The sequence below is a fragment of the Halyomorpha halys genome, unplaced genomic scaffold, assembly GCF_000696795.3.
Source record: "Halyomorpha halys isolate HHAL.00 unplaced genomic scaffold, Hhal_1.1 Scaffold103.1, whole genome shotgun sequence".
Taxonomy (NCBI): domain Eukaryota; kingdom Metazoa; phylum Arthropoda; class Insecta; order Hemiptera; family Pentatomidae; genus Halyomorpha; species Halyomorpha halys.
The window spans coordinates 1711451-1728413 of NW_027115007.1; positions in this window are offsets into that span (position 1 = coordinate 1711451).

Sequence of the window (16963 nt, forward strand, 5' to 3'; positions counted from 1 at the left end):
TAAAATAGACTTTATAATGAAAGTAAAATCTGACTACTCTCATAACAACAATGGAAAAACAATAATTATCAAATGCTTTCATATTTATATTCATCCATGGTTTATTAATATTAATAATGAAAGGTAGTTATTGTTTTCAAATAAAAAAATTAAAAGTATTTATTTTTATATTCATATATATTTTTTTTTCCCGTCTTGATAATAAAAGTTTAACAGAATGTAAAACCGGAAAAAAATAACAATGAGTACTAAAGAATGCGATCGGTCGCACTCGGCTATATTCGGTTTCTCAGACGGTCAATAAGCGTTAAATATCAAATTCTTATGGTTCATATTTATCAATTTTTTATTAATACTAATAATGAGAGATAATTGATTATTTTTAATAAACAAAGCTATCTTAGAGTTAAATAAAAATCTAAAAGTTACTACGTTAGATTATACAAAACAAAGCAAAGTTACCATTATTTTATGTGTGTTAGATTGACAAGAAAATTCTAAAAGTATGAAAAATGCGTTGAATTCCAATTGACGATTCCCTAATACCGGAGAGCGTTCCATAATGTGACGCTCGAGGAAGACCATTTTCATTTTCAGTTCGTCATCATTGCTCAATCCTTTCTCTATCAAGAGGCGATGATCTCTCCCTTGATGTCTTACTCTTCATTTCCTTCAGAAACGGTGATCGCTAAATAACAGCACGCAGGGTTATAAAACACGTTTTGTTGGACATGTTTTAACAGTAGAATCTTTAGTGTTTATCGTTTAACAAGCGAATAAGAAATACAAAATAAGTTTTTTTTGTGATAAAGGAATCAGCAACACAATTTGACCATAACAAGTAATATGGATACATAGAGAAGATAACAGTTGAGGTATTTTTTCCTCTAGACGATAATTAATACTTTTAATAATAGTTTTAATCTTATTTCGGATTATATAAGACCCTTTCAGTTCGACAGAAAGACAAACTAAAAAGTTAACAGTACAAAAAATATTTCTAGCAGCAAAATTTTGACATTTCAAGTTTTCTTTTGTAGAACTAGATATGACAGTCATAATTTTTTATAGTATTAATATTAACAGTAAATATTTACTTTATAGAATGACTAACTCTCCAAATGACACGTTAATGGCTCCTCTTTTAGGAGTAGAAGAAGCAAACGTTTATTATTTAACTTTGTAACTATAGTGGGAAATACACCATGAAAATGGAAAATAAAATTATTTATATATACATATTTTTTTTTTTTGGATGGGAACAACGAAGATTAGTTTTGATTTAACATCAAGCAATGTCGAGTAACTGATAATAATATTAATGTGAACCACTACAACTAATATTATTGTATGTTTTTAAAATCTATAAACATGTATAAATATAGACTCATATAATCATCACTACTCCGTTCGTTTTCTTTTTATTTTATTTATTGGAATATTCCTTGAGATTATGATCTTTCTATTATTACCTTTATTGTTGGTTAATGTATTTTCTATAAATATTTATATTTATATCGAACTTGTAAATTTGTATAGAAGCAGAAATTGTACCTTTTCATTAATTTCATACTTCTATTTGATTCTCTATCATTTTTTTTTTATTTATTAGAAGTTAGTCATTTTATGTTTTATGATATAACATGTGGTTTTATTATTCTTTTTTTTTTCAAATTCATTATTTTGATTATATTTAAGATGGTTTATAATTTCATTTTTATTTCTTTTTTTTCTCAAAGGCTCTGAAGATAAATTTGACGCCTGTAATATTATCCAAAAGGGATCAGTCCCCGAATAAATAAAAAAATATTATTATTACAACCCATAAAGCGTCATCAGGAGTTCAGAAGTAAGGAAGTAGTGTTTCTTGAACAACGGTTATACAAGGAAGTGTTTCCACGATATTATATAACCCACACGGCTAACCCACGGCTACAGTAGAAAATAAATAATTATCTGCTACAGCCGGATTCGAACCCAAGTCCTAGTAGTAAGTAGCATAGCGCTTACACACCGCGCTACCCTAGTCTAAAGCAGAGACTAAAAATATAAAACAAGAAAATAGCAAAAAAAACTATATTACAAGGTAAGTTGTAATTAGATTTAGTTTTTAATTATTTTAAACTTGATAATCTGTTACTGGAAAAGTCTCTGGAATTAACAGGATTTGGTGAACGACACAATTCTTCCTTTTTCAACTGCAATATATGCATATAATCAGCAACAACGTTTCTGGAAATATCCCCCCCCTCTTTAGGTTATTCATAAACATAACCTACATATAACATATAATTATCTCCTATACTGTCATTCTTGCTAATATTTAATAATATTATTGTCAATTAATGAATAAAATATATTTTACTGTTAACAGTCATACATTTTTAGGAGAATAATTACATTACTGATAGGTAATAAATAAAAAATAAAAAACTTCTAACGTAAATAATGTCAAAAAAATGCCAAAGGAAACTATTAAAAATAAAATTATTGTCACACTAAGCAGGTACATACACAATGGAAGGACATATAATTTAAAATAGTTACCTTCTTCCTGGTCTTAAGCGGAACAGGGCAGTAACTGTCCACTGAAGGGTGAGCTGCTATAAAATAGCACCTAATTGATACAAGCACCCCACCTAATAAGGGTTATTTACAAACCAACCTGGCTTCTTTTTTTTCCTAGCAATTACCTTATAGGGTTCTAAGATCGTTCCTAGAATTCAATCATTTAAAAAAAAAAGTTGCTTGGGATTATTTTTCATTCATTAACTCACGAATGGATTATGTGACCATAGTAAAAAAGAACACTAGCGTAGATGAAAAACTTGGAGTAACCAAGGAATAAATTCTAAATTCCCATTAAGAATAAATTGATTAGCTTGGGCATTAAAAACTAAACGGTGTTTCACAAGGTAGTAAACTCTAGATCTATAATTTACGCTGGATAAACCTTACATAAATTTAGTTTGCTAATTTGTCTGCCTTCGATAGACAAATGAGCAAACTAAATTACTGTAGAATATTTACAGTTCAGTTAGTTGCAGAACATTATAAAGGTTGAATTTCAACAAGAAAACAAGGCTTAGATTAACTCAAGTTTTTTTTTCGGTCTAATTTAAATTTCTAGGAGCAAACAAGGCGTTGTTATACTTTTTTGAACGGGGGTAAGAATAATCTTAAATTTTCCAACTATATTAAAATATTATAACTGCTTCAACTCTTCTGGACATTACCTTTCCACTTACCTGTTGTGAATGTTGGCACTAGTCACAAATCACTGTCTTTCCTATTCAGCAAAACAACATTAAATTTATAAAACCCCAATTTTCTCCACCATAGAATTATTAGTACTGGTTTTAACTTTAGTATATCATGAAGTAAGATGTTTTCGCACAATATTGGCAGTTAGAATAGTTATTCGAATTCCAAATTTTAGTGTTTCCAAATTATAGTGACAAGCTTTAACTATATGCTTCCCATGGCGACCCCTGGATCCTTCTCATGGATCCCTTAGCCATCCTTTTTTTATTCATACAATAGTATAACAGGATAGTTTAATTAAATATAAAATAACTCCTGGTATGATAGATAACATACAAATTCCATCTTCTGTCAGGTTACAGATGTCCATTATTTATATTGCATAGTTATTAATAATTAATGATCAGCGAGAAAAAACAGCCACTAGTAATCATCCTGTTTAATTTGATCAAATGAAGTTAAATTGCCCTATTTAATTAGGGGAAATTGCTCAAATTAAATTTAATATACTTTAATTGCCCTATTATAGGTTCTGGTTGTATGAAACTATATCTGAGTTAAAACATTGGAAAAAACAGTAAGAAGGATTAAATTTTTATTAGAACCAAGCTTAGTCAAATTCAATAATCTTGAGGTTAATAAAATATGGTAAGTTAAGAACTAAAGAAGAGATATTATTCACCTATACACAAAACAAAAGTAATTTTCTTAAGCGAAATGAAATCATAGGTAAGGAAGACATGAAAGTTACAAAGCCAGGGAGTGGATCAGTGCCCATCCTGAAGGTCCAGGTAGGTATCCTGTTGACCAAAAAATAATGGCGCTGACGACCAAGGATTGGACATATCCGGCTTACCCACAAGTACCTCATGGGAAAAGGTTCTCCACTACAATGATTTTTCAATGGCAGAGGAAAGGACGGAAAGTTTTGTGTAAAGGCTTTGGGGGAATGTAATGAATAACTCCTAATCCTAATATCCTTTGAACAATAAAAATGTGAGCTAAAGTTTGAGGCTATACTAATATATAAAGCTTGATTAATTTTATTAGGAAGATAGTTCGGGTAGCGGTCAATAAAAGTATCAAAATAGTAAAAGAAAGCTGTTTATTGTTAACCAACGTTTCGGCCCACTTTGAATGGCTTCGTCAGGGGTGGCATATTGAAAGAGTCAACTGACATTTTTTTTTTCTTCTTACCTTGTTCAATTTCGGTACCTATTTGAAGCTTCAGTAAACATAATTACAGGAAAATTTCATAAATTCCTTTAGATAAAAGGAATTGTATCAAGTCAGTTTTTTTATTACGTAATTTGTTCTTTTGTTTTTCGGCATACATTTTGGATGATAATGGTCCTATTTTTAATTAAATTAAATTCTCCTATTTTTAGTCCACTTTTGTTCACATAGTCTCATGTAGAATAGGTGTTTGCTACTCGATGATCAACGAAAATAATAAACGAAGTTTAGTTGAGGGAAAAATGGAAGAACCAACAGATAATTTTATTATAATAATAGGACCAGGAGGGAGCTCTGTCAAGAAGAAAATTTCAAATACAAACGTAAGACCCTTAGTGATAAAATGATTGTTAAGTGAATGCCGCACGAGAATGAATGTCTCACAAAAGGGATGTTTCACGGGACTGTTGCTCCGGGCACCTGGCTGCCATAAAACTGTCACCGGACTTTATTATATTTTATTTAGTGTTCTTCTCAGGATAATAGGGGAAATAAGACGTGAAACTGGCGACCGGGGTATCCTCTGTTCGAGTCTATTATCGGCGATGATCAGGGACCCAGAGGCATCGGCAACCGCCAAGGTACAACCGTGAGGGGCCTGACACCTTGTAAGACAAATCGACTGTATAATATGCAGGAGGGTACCCAAAAGGACCGAACAAAAAAAAAAAAATAGAAAAAGAAAGAAATATCTATTCTTGTCCGTCCGAAAAATAAAACAAATAAGAAATAAGAAAACTGTGATTTATTCCCGATATATTATAATTTTTGGAGCATTTGACAACCAACAGGAGTCAAGATTAAATTTATAATTCCAAAAAACATTTTCTACGCCCTTATTTATGAATAATGTGGGCTCTTTCGTATTCTGGTCGTCCCTCGAGAATAAACAAAATGCCGTTTAAATTTTTAAAAGGTTTTCGAAAACACGCACCCGACACATATTTTATAAAAATAAATTTTAAAAATAGCAATGAATTACAAGGCAGTTAAATATTTGAATAATGATTCCGTTAAAAAAAATATATATAAATTCAAAATACCAAACCATGGGAATGAAACGCGCATTAAGAGAAAATATTCCACTATGGAAGAAACAGAATTTAAATTTCTCATAATCAGATTTTCTTAATGATGTGATAGGTTTGGGAAAAAGATATACTTAAAAAAAAAAAAAATAAAAATTAACTTTAAGCTAAACATGATTTTTCAGAAGAAAAAAATACAAGATAAAAAAAGTATGATTGATAAATAAAAATATCAAATAATGAAGATTTGTTTATTTTCACCTCCAATAACATGATAAATAATATTCCTCATTTTCGATATATTAATTTAAAACAAAGTTAAGATGAATAAATTAAATTTATAATAAATAAATAAATTTATAATAATTTAAAATACATCTCAATGCATGCCTATCTCGAGCATTACTAGCTCAAATAACCTTAGAAATGACAATTATTGTTTAAGAATTCAGAAGTCATTAGCAATGAGGAAATTTATAACTAGTTACATTTGCCATCATTTGAAATACTGCATCTCCTAGATTATTAGTTCTACAGACAACATGTAGATCTCAAATTGTAGAAAATATTATCTAGTTTATTTACATATTATATAACGTACAATAATATACATTGTATATAATTTTATGTGTCGAAAAATCGCTATATCAACGCAAAGCATTCCAAAAATCACGATAATTTACAACTTTGTTCAGTTTTTGTCCAATTTGTCTATGAAGGAATAATTTTTTGACTAACAATCATAGTTTACATCTGACAACTAAATTCAATTTCCTGAAATTTGACAACAAATTATTCTCTTTAGACCATATATAGTAACAGCATGTAATCAGACCATAATATTAACACCATATAAACATCGTAATTACCATATAGACGTAAATAATTAAGGAGTATTCTAAGGAAATTAATTATTAAAAAAACTTAGAGGATTTTCATATAGACCAATAAAATATTAATAGATTAATTGAACCTAATTAAAATTTTTTTCTGAATTCAATAGTTATTTTAGAAATAATTTCAATACGATTCAACCAATCGAAAAGAATCTTGGTAGTGGTTTAGGGCTTTATAACCAAGGGACACAAACCTGACCTAACTAAACAAAACAAAACCGGAAGTATAAAATAAAACTTTTGAAAATTTTTCCTTAATTTGAAATCAATATGACGTCCTAGTAAGGGCATCAAGTCTAAACGATGTTAATATAGGTTAAAAGAGCAAACATTAAACTTTCTAACGGTTTTAGTAACGAAGGATTGGATAAAATGCAGAGGAATTATTAACGAACAAATCCTCTAAATAAATAAAGTTAAAAGATTCTTAATTTTTAATTTTTTAAAAAACAGTATTTAAGGGTGTGGGACGACGCAAAAAACGGATGTGATTTTCATTTTTGTAAAAAAAGAATTGTTGGCCTACTTTATTTTTTTAAAAATATTAAATCATTTAATGGTACTAGTAATATTTTTCTTATTTTTTTGAAAGGGAAAAATGGATTGATATAAAATTACCGCAAAAAAAATTATACTTTCTAAGGTACGAGCCAAAAATGTTTAACTTAATTAATAATTTTTTTTTTTTTTCGGACAAATTTCAGTAGCTTTAATCCTCCCAATGACGACAGGGAACATTAAAAAACAAACAAAAAAAGCATGTAAATCGGTCCAATATATCAAAAATTTATTCTAGACAAAGATTCGAACCATTTCTTTTCATACATATAGATATGGTTGTCACAATTGGCTAATATTAACTGCATACAACAAGTTAGTAAGCAGGTGAGTGTCTCTTAATACTCTTCACCATATGTGTATAAGCTATGCATAATAATTGTAGATACCTCATCCATATTCTTTTTAACCGTGTAAGTTTGGTAGGGTAATTCTTGGATAAAATTCAGCACACAAAATTAAAGCTATAAGTTCTGTGTATACGTTATCTAGGTGCTCTAACTTATCGTTTTAACGAATTTATCTCATTTCTAAAATATTTACAGCATTTATAAGTTTACAAAAAAAAAAAAATGTATAGATGAATACGCTTTTACGTTATAGTACTTCCCAACGCATCCGATTTATATAACCTAAGAAGTTCCGTTTATAAATTAGATTGGGGTGATTCCAATGTACAGTGCAGTTTGTATGATAAATAAGAGACCCCGGCGAGCAATAGGCCTAGATAAATATAAAAAGAAGGAGGTGGCTTGTTAAGGAGGCAGCCGTTTTGTATGGAAATATGGAAGGTACCAACCGGACTAGCTGTTTAGTTCTGACCCGGCTCTACTAGCCTTCTAGCCGGCAGGTGGTCAACTTTTTCAGGACGGGCAATAGGCTCAACGGTACGCGCTCCCAGCGGACAGCGGCTCGTCGGAGAATCGCACGGCACCGCGGCATCGCGTGTGGGACCGGAGCTCTGGATAAGTGAGGTGATTCGCACATCGCAAGGTCAAATAAAGAAACGAACGACCTGCACCTCGTACAGACAAGAAAACAACAGAATGCGCTTTAAATAAACCAACGAGATATCTAAACTTAAACCAACAAACGCCAAATTTCTAACTCGAACACCATATAGTGGGCCGGACTGCAATATACTGCTAAACGGAATATAAATGTATATATAAGGCCTGGTTTGCACAAGCATCACTCCATTAAAATGGAGATTTGGTTAATTCATTTTTACTGAGTAAAAAGGAACCTGAGTAACCAAAAGCCCTGTTATTTATATTAACTAAGAATAGTCATGCATAGATTTTTGCCCCATTCAAATAGTGAGAAAATTTGTTTCTGTTTTTCTGATATTGATAATTAAGATTAATCAGGTCACAACTAGTTCATATTAATATTTTTGATTTTTAACTATTAAATCAAAATTAATAAATACCACTAGTGAATTCCTTCCCTTTAATTCGTTTCAAATTTCATGCAAAAATCATTAATACTAGACTCTGACAGTAAGAAAAAAAAACCTTTACAACACATGAAGGGTAAAGGATTCAGTACTTTTTAAGAAAGTACTATTACTTGACGGTTGTGCAAGAAGGTGATTTTTTCATGTTCATGCTTTACCTCTATGTTCTCCCTCCAATTAAATGAACCAACTTTATAGAAGCCAGGTGTGCCTTCGCCTTCAGAGGCTTAGAATTTCTAAAATACGCTATTAAAATAATAAAAAACATTATTTATTACTTAAAAATAATTTGATTTTTTATATTAAGATTTGAGCAAAATTTATTTTATTCATTCGTTTCATCATATGTTGTAAAATTAATTTTTTGATCAAATATTCAAAATTTCCTCAAAAATTATTATAATAAAAATGTTACTTTCTGACCTATACATCACTACAACTTATTTTAATTAAGTTGAACATAAGATATCTTTTTTTTTTTAAATTAATAAAAGTCGGGAGATTAATTTTAAAGTACTGTTCTAGAAGATAGTTATTTAAGAAATAATTATCTTAAAACCGCAGACATGTGTACATTGAGAACAAAGAAGAACTGGTATGAAAACAAAAGATCCATGGAACGGTAGTATCGGGGCCGCATTCTTTGTGTGCAATAACAAAACAGTCGTGAGACCTGAAAACATCCCGGTCATGGGAAAAACTGAATGACACGTTTACAACACCCTACGATATTATTCTGCCCGCAATGCCAATCTTACTAGCTGAAAAGACTCCAATACCAGATAATCATCTTCCTATAAGGGCGTGCGAAATAGAATTCAGACCACGTCCATCAGTTGGGCAACATAAACATCTTGTTTCGCAAACTCGATGATGAAATGGGCATCACGCAATTTTTATAAAATAGCTAGACCGCAAAGGATGAAGGAAAGAGCCTAGGGTTAACTTGAGAAAGATCCTTTTAGTTCTGGAATAGATTATTTAATCAACCATGGAAGAGCAGAGCATCTTCACTCAGTTGCACATTCTCTTCTTCATTAATTTGTATTACTCTCCGTAGGAATTTCACTGATGAATAACTCATTGTTTTAATTAAGCTCATAGTCTCATTTAACTAATATACCAAAACTATAATATTATAAATGAAATTATAAAAAAATACCTAAATGCTCAGGAAAGAAACCAAGCATTTGAGAAAGGATGGACAAGTTATTCCTGTACTTATTACTTGCTAATAACAATACTTTAGACCAGGTTAATGATTATTTTGAAAAAAAAAAAAAATGTGCTTAAATTTGTTCAAAAAACGATAATGCTAAAACAAGGTTTAATGGTGATTACGTTGAAAAAAATTAATTAAATACTTCTGTAATTTATTTTATGATGGAAACACAGGATTTTGGAAAATTAAACGACATTTGAGTTGGCAAGTCGCAAAACTAGTTAAGTGTCATCCAGAATGTTTTTTCAGAAAGATAAAACTATTTTAGTATTTTAATACAAAACCTTATTCTGAATCCAATTTCATAAGTAATTTTCCTTCATTTGGAATAGTTTTAGCGTTATTTAACTTTTTTTTCCGAACGTTAATGTTGTAGTGTTGTATATGTTTATCAAGTACATTACGGATTAAAAAGAGCCTACAAAATACTTGATAAATATAAATAGGCTTATAAGAATAAAAAGAAAATCGTGGAAAGATCTAAGGTATCACAAGTTTTGCAGCCAAAATAATTGTACTGATTTGGATATAAGTAACTGATCGGCTTTCGGTAAGATGGATTAACAAAGTGTTACGTCATTATAAGATTATCCAATTTCGTTTCTAATGAATGAGACGTTTTATTTTATTACATATGATGGAATACAAATAACAAATGGCATCAGAATTTAGATTTTGGATTTCTCTTTTTTTAATAATTTAAACTAGATTAAAAAAAAATAATATGAATTATTATTGAACGAGCAAGAATTAAAGAAGCCTAAACGTAATGTAGGTTATACAATTTTTTGGATTAGTACATATCGAAAGCTAACAACTATCATATAAAACGATAATTTATAATTACCAAATAAAATTTATAAGTACTCAACTTAAGAATTCCTTATATTAATATTTTTTTTTAAATTTATTAATTCATACCTGTCTTTAGATTAAAGACAACCAGCAAATGTGATATCTTGCTGAATATTTGAATTTAATTTATTAACTAAGGGAATCCCTCCTCCAGCTCCTTTTTTAGTCTTCGGTACGAATTGTCTGGAATATTCCTGGTAGCCATATCTTGTACTAGTTTATAGGTATATGTGTAAGACTGTGTTCAGTATTCAGTTACTGACGTACCATAGTGATCGTGTATTCTGACCTATTGTTATTGATTGAAATGTTTGTAATTTGTTTATGTGAGTTTTTCTAGCTGTCCCGTATATTTGTGCAGCATGTGTCCAAATGGGTTTAAGTAAGTAAGTGTACGCGTGTAGTCGCTGTCTGCATTTAAGGGCGGACCGTTTTTTAAATAGTGATTTAATACAAAAATTAATTTTTTTCATAAATTTTAAATAAATTATTTTACATTGCAATATTTGAAAACTTTTAAAAGAATCCATCAGAAGGTCAGCTGAGAGGGAGAGATAACTGACATGTCTCTTTAACGGGGACAAAGAGAAGGTGGCACTTTACCGCGAAAGTAGTGGGACAGATGTCGTAATAAAGATAGAGAGAATACATTTGGAATGATAAGTAGCCAACCTTTCTTCTTCTATCGACCATCCACTCTTCGGTCGCTTTAGGAAACGGAACGTCTGCAGTTTGAGATAGCCTTGGAGGAGACCGTGGTCCATCACATCGTCCTGTACCACCTACTAGGAAAACTAATAAAATTTACAAAACACCGAAACCTTCAACGATGTACTATAAAGAACAAAACGGTCGTCAATGGGAAAGGTAAATAATTCAGTATGTAATCAGTAATAAAGATGGATCATCTTTTTTGAAAAACTGTACATATTTCAACTGTTAATAAAATAAAGAAGTAAATGCGTTGAAGAATAATTAGGACATAAAAGGTTAGCAAAGTTATTTCACCACATATTCTTTCTGGATAAGATTTTTTTTTTTAATTAAAAAATGATACAAACTGCCACAATCAATAGCCACGGATATTAGAGATCTAATTGTTCATTCACACCACATACACAGGAGAAAATAATGAAAAATTATGGAATAAATAATAATAATAATAATAATAATAAAGAAATATTATAGCTGTAAAAAAAGTAAAACAATGTAATTATACTATTAATTAAATGACGGAAAATAATAACACAAATCAAAAAACTTAAATACAATAATTCATTCTTAACAAGCCGATAATATAAAATTTTCGTTATACCTTTATTTGAAAATTTAAGTTTAATTAATAATTTTAAAAAATTTTCAATTAATACAGAATAATATTCGGAAATTATACAGAATTTTCGTATATCAAAGAATTCCTTTATAACCAATTAAAATGAAGCAGAATCAGCAATAAACTGCAGGATTGAGGGAGTGACAAAACGACTTCAAGAAAAAAATACATGGTCGGTCATTCCTATAATAATTACTAGAATTACGAATTCACGGTTTGACAAGATAAGATTACATTCGTGTGAATTGGTGGGACAAGCAAACAACAATGAAATTATAGGGCAACTCAAAGCCATAGTTTGGCGTAACAAAACGCTAAGTAAACTTAACGCCACCTACAAATATTTGAAACGCTAAAATATCATTGCTCAAGAAATTTCACGGACTAGGTTGTTAACTTCAACTGTAATAATTTTTCATTTCATCATATAAAGGGTAACAACCACTAACAGTAGTTGATTCCCCATGTTTTTAAAGTATATGCCGTCATACACTTAAAATTATTTTTGTTGCTTTATCAAATACTCGAATATTTAAATATAATGAATAAGCAAATATAGTGCAACAAATTTAACACATGCAATATTTATAATAGTTAATAAGGAAGATAAAAACAGAAAACAGAACACTTTTTTTCTTTTCACCTGTTTTCTTTATCGAGCAAAATTTATTTTTACTAAAATATTTAAATCAACTGTAAAAATTCAAAAACAATAAAATTTAAAATAAAATGGCTAATGACGAATAACTTAGAAAAAAAATATTTTCGAGCCAAATCGATTATTTTTATTTGATTATATTGCAAAGTATAACAAATATGGTCCAACTAGATATCAACATCTGTTTTCTGGTGCCAAAATAACATATGAAAATAATAAACATAAAATGAAATAATTGTTTGTAACATTTTTAGTTATTTGGCTGTAGTGTAGGCTGCAATGGCTTGTAAATTATAACTATACAATTTTGACATTGTTTCTAAAGGTAAAACTAATGATTTTATTTATTTAATACAACCAAAATAATAAAAAATTAAACAATTTTCGTATATTAGTTCAATAATTTTTTTTTTTTTTAACTAAATAAGAGATTGGCCAGAGGTAAAGTATTATGCCAAACAATATCCGAGGTCCATGAATCGTAATGCTAAACTTTAAAGAAAGATTTAAGATGCTAAACTTTAAAGAATGATCCCTGACCACTGGATTTAGAGATCAATATTACTAAAAAGAAAAAGAAGAACAGACAGAAGAAATAGTTGTTCAGAATTTACGTATATAGAATATGTTCTTTTCCTTAATGGATACAAAAGTATTCTGAACTTCAAAGACAAGGGAATAGTAGACGAAAAGTCGGAATAGCTTTGAAATCGACGGTAGCACTATCAGACTCATTTTACCGACCATGATTAACGAAAGCGTCTATTTCCTGAGCGAGGAGGTGACGGGGACTTAACATCAAGCCCACAATCCGACTAGCCATGCTCACCTGAGTTTAGAGGTATCGTGTCTCATCTGGTAAAGGGCTTTCTAAAGTAAAGTACAAATGACAGGTTCTTGAAAGCGAGTCCGTGTTGTGATGCCGCCATCAGAACAGGTTTTCTGTAAATTGTATGAGCTAGTGAACCGTCCGTGTTTTTTCTTCTCTCCTTTTCCTTTTTCTTAAAGCACTTCGGTGTAAGTTAATTCACGCTCTTTCTTTTTCTTTCTATCTGGCTATGTTGATAGAATAATAAGGATCTGCTCTATAAAGAAACATGCGAGGCCCCGATAAGTTTAAAAATTTGAATTAGATAAAAAAAAAAAAAATAGATAAATGATCATTTTCATTTAATTTACCTGATAAATACTAAATGAAACATGTGAAAAAAAGCGTTTGTCGTGATTTTAGTTATTATAGTCAAAATGAAAAGACATGAAAGCAAATTTTGAATAACCTGATTTTAATTGATGGATACTTCTTTACCTAAGCCCCTAATAACACTCACGAAGCTGATTAAATATTATATTGATAACCAAGTCTTGCAAAATAATGTGAGAGTCTGTGGGAATGTGAACAGCCTAGCTACAAAATGGAACTTAGTTATAATCTATAAGTTATACAATATAAAAAGTTATAAAAGTTACTTATAAGTATAAAGTTATAAAATCGACTAGCACATATTTTCGATTTTCTGAAAAATGGCTCAAACGATTTTGATTAAACTCGATATGTCATTGTACAATCACATGGTCTTTAATATCAACTAGGTCTTACCTGCATTGAAATAATCAAACAGAGCTTAAATGATTTATTTTTAAAAACATTTCCTCTTAAGTACCTTTAATTTTGTTTAATTGGACAAAATAAACAATTATCATCGCTAGCTATAATAAATAACGAATAAATACAAAATATTAAACAATCTTATGAATTACTACAGGAAAAAATACAAAAATAAGAATATCTGATTCGAAATGGAAAATCTGGGACCACTGGATCTTTTCCAGCTGTACTACCAATTCGTCATCTTTTGTAAAACTGTTCTATTCATTATTTCCAATTCTAGAAACCCTAAAAAAATTATAATTTTTACCTCAACAGGTTTTTCAATTTTTTTTTTTTAAATCACAAAAATAAGGATAATTTCTACACGAGTCCACACACCATTCTAAACAAAACTTGGGGACATATGTAAGATAGTAAGTGAAAGTTGTGTGATGCGCATACCGCAGCAGTTTTTTTATAATATACGTAAAGTTCTGTATAGATTATTAATGAAATGAATAAAATTGTAAATCGAACTCAACAATGTGTGGTTCATAATCTGCTATCACCATAAACTTCAGCATGAATGGTTCCAGTAAATAATTTAGGGTAACCTATTAGGTTATTTGTCAGAGTGAATCGGGTCGAAGAGAGGGGTACGGATATAAAAACTAGACGTGGTCCTAAAGGACTATAGGAGCCTGGATTTAATTTCCTCGACAAAAACAAGGGGTAGGATATATAGAGTAGTTGGCATTTATTAGAGGGGAAGTGCATTGTAGGGGCAGTAAATAGGGCGTTGAATGACTGGGCACACCTTCCTACTGTGAATGGGCTTTGTGGAGCTGAATGCCTCCGTCCGTGGCATATCGCACGCATTAGCCTTCATTAACACTGCCTCTCAATTAGCACCGGCTAGGATTACCTCAGGCTCATTACCGTTCCTGTTCCGATGGATGTAATTTCCTTCTGGCTACCGTTACCGAGGGCAATACGGCACCGATATCCGAGGCCGAGTCAATTGGAGAATCCCAATTACTAAATGGCAAGGTTTCGAATTTTTGGAGTAATTGTTTAGTTTCAGGAAACAATTAAGACCGTAAAATAAATTAATATAAAATTAGCATTTTATTTTTTCTATAGGTTTCTATTTCCTAAATATAATATGTACAATAAATAATGTGCTGCTTCGGTATACACTTCTTATTAAACCTGTTGCATGTTTTGGTAAAAAATAAACTAAAAAAAAAAAAAAAAACAAATATAAAAAAAAGGCAATTTTAGTCTCAAAAAATAACTTATTAATATTGCCAAATTTTGGCCCATTCAGACATATAACACATAAATATTCTGGGTATTTTGTTTTTTACTAAAATATTTATGAAATAAAATAAAATACAGATTGTTAATTGATGATTTTTAAATCAATATACGTTTGGTCCATTTATGTTTATATCTATACGTTGTTTTTGTGTTATTCCATGTTTCGGATAATAACTGGTTCAATGAATTTAAAGACATGATTGAAAGAAAATATGTGTCAATTTGTACATGATTTCAAATACCGTCACTATATTTAGTTTTTTGGTCATTTCTGAGAAATATTGATAGTTTTAGATAATTCTGTAACATTTGTTTTGGAATACTTGCAATTTTTTTAAGTTAGTTGCATCAGTAAAAAGCTTCATATAAGACAGACATATGCGACGATAGGTCTTGGTACTGTTTTATTGAGTGTTTATTTCTAGCAAATAAATTTGTTTTAATGATAAGAGATGGAAATACTTTGCAGATTATTTTTTCTTTGCATTTCCTAATTTTAAGGCAATGTAATCGCTGAACGATAGTGTACTGTCTAAATATTTGCGGATTTCGTAACTACGTATTTGGCAAAAGGAATAGGTAGGTATAGATATCATTTAAAACAATGTGTGAAGGTAAAAATTATTATTTATTTTTCAGCGTATAGATGTAATCCTCCCCTTTTAATAAGTTTTACAAAAACCTAAGATTTCTTTTTAAATCCTCTTATAATCTATTATTAATTGTGTCCATTCGGTATAATGACGAGTATACCACTGTACATTCGACGGAGAGGGCTATATCAACACTTTTAAATTATGTGTTTATTGTTGACCGTACATTTCGTGTAAGACTATGATCGCAGGATTAGGTCAGTAGTATTAGAGAATAGAAATAAATGTAACTTATTTTAAATGTTCCGATGTTTCGGCCTCCATTTCAAGCCTTCATCCGCGCTAAAAATAAAACCAAAAATTCAACCACAATACAGAGAAAAAGCAGTATAACAAGAAATTAATAAGATAACAAATAATATTATAATATATAATATTGCGATAATAAGAATTTATACAAAACTTGAGAATATGAAAATGAAATTAAAACGATGAGAAATAAACGAAATTAAACGATATATGTGATATAAGGAGCAGCTTGAAAGTATGTGAGTAAAATTAACTAAATAAAAAATATATATCCTAACTGAATAAAAAAAGTAATTTCTAAGCTCATATAAGTTAAACGGGGTTAAGTAATGAAACTAAAATCAATGCTCTAAAAATAAATGTACACTAAAAACATAATATTAATTTTAGTACCACTGTTTGTTAGGTGATCATACCCCAAAAGTAGGTGTTTTTTTTTTAATAATCATTGAAGATGGCCACGGGACCTTCTAATTTAAATTAATGTTTGAAGTACCACCAATGGGTGGTTCCTTCCCAAGATTCTCAAGTGTATATGAAACATACAACATATTTACTTATTGTATTATTTTGTACAGTTGTAAATTACATTAAATAAATAAATATTAAAAAAAAAATCCAGTGATTCATTTTGCAAAGTT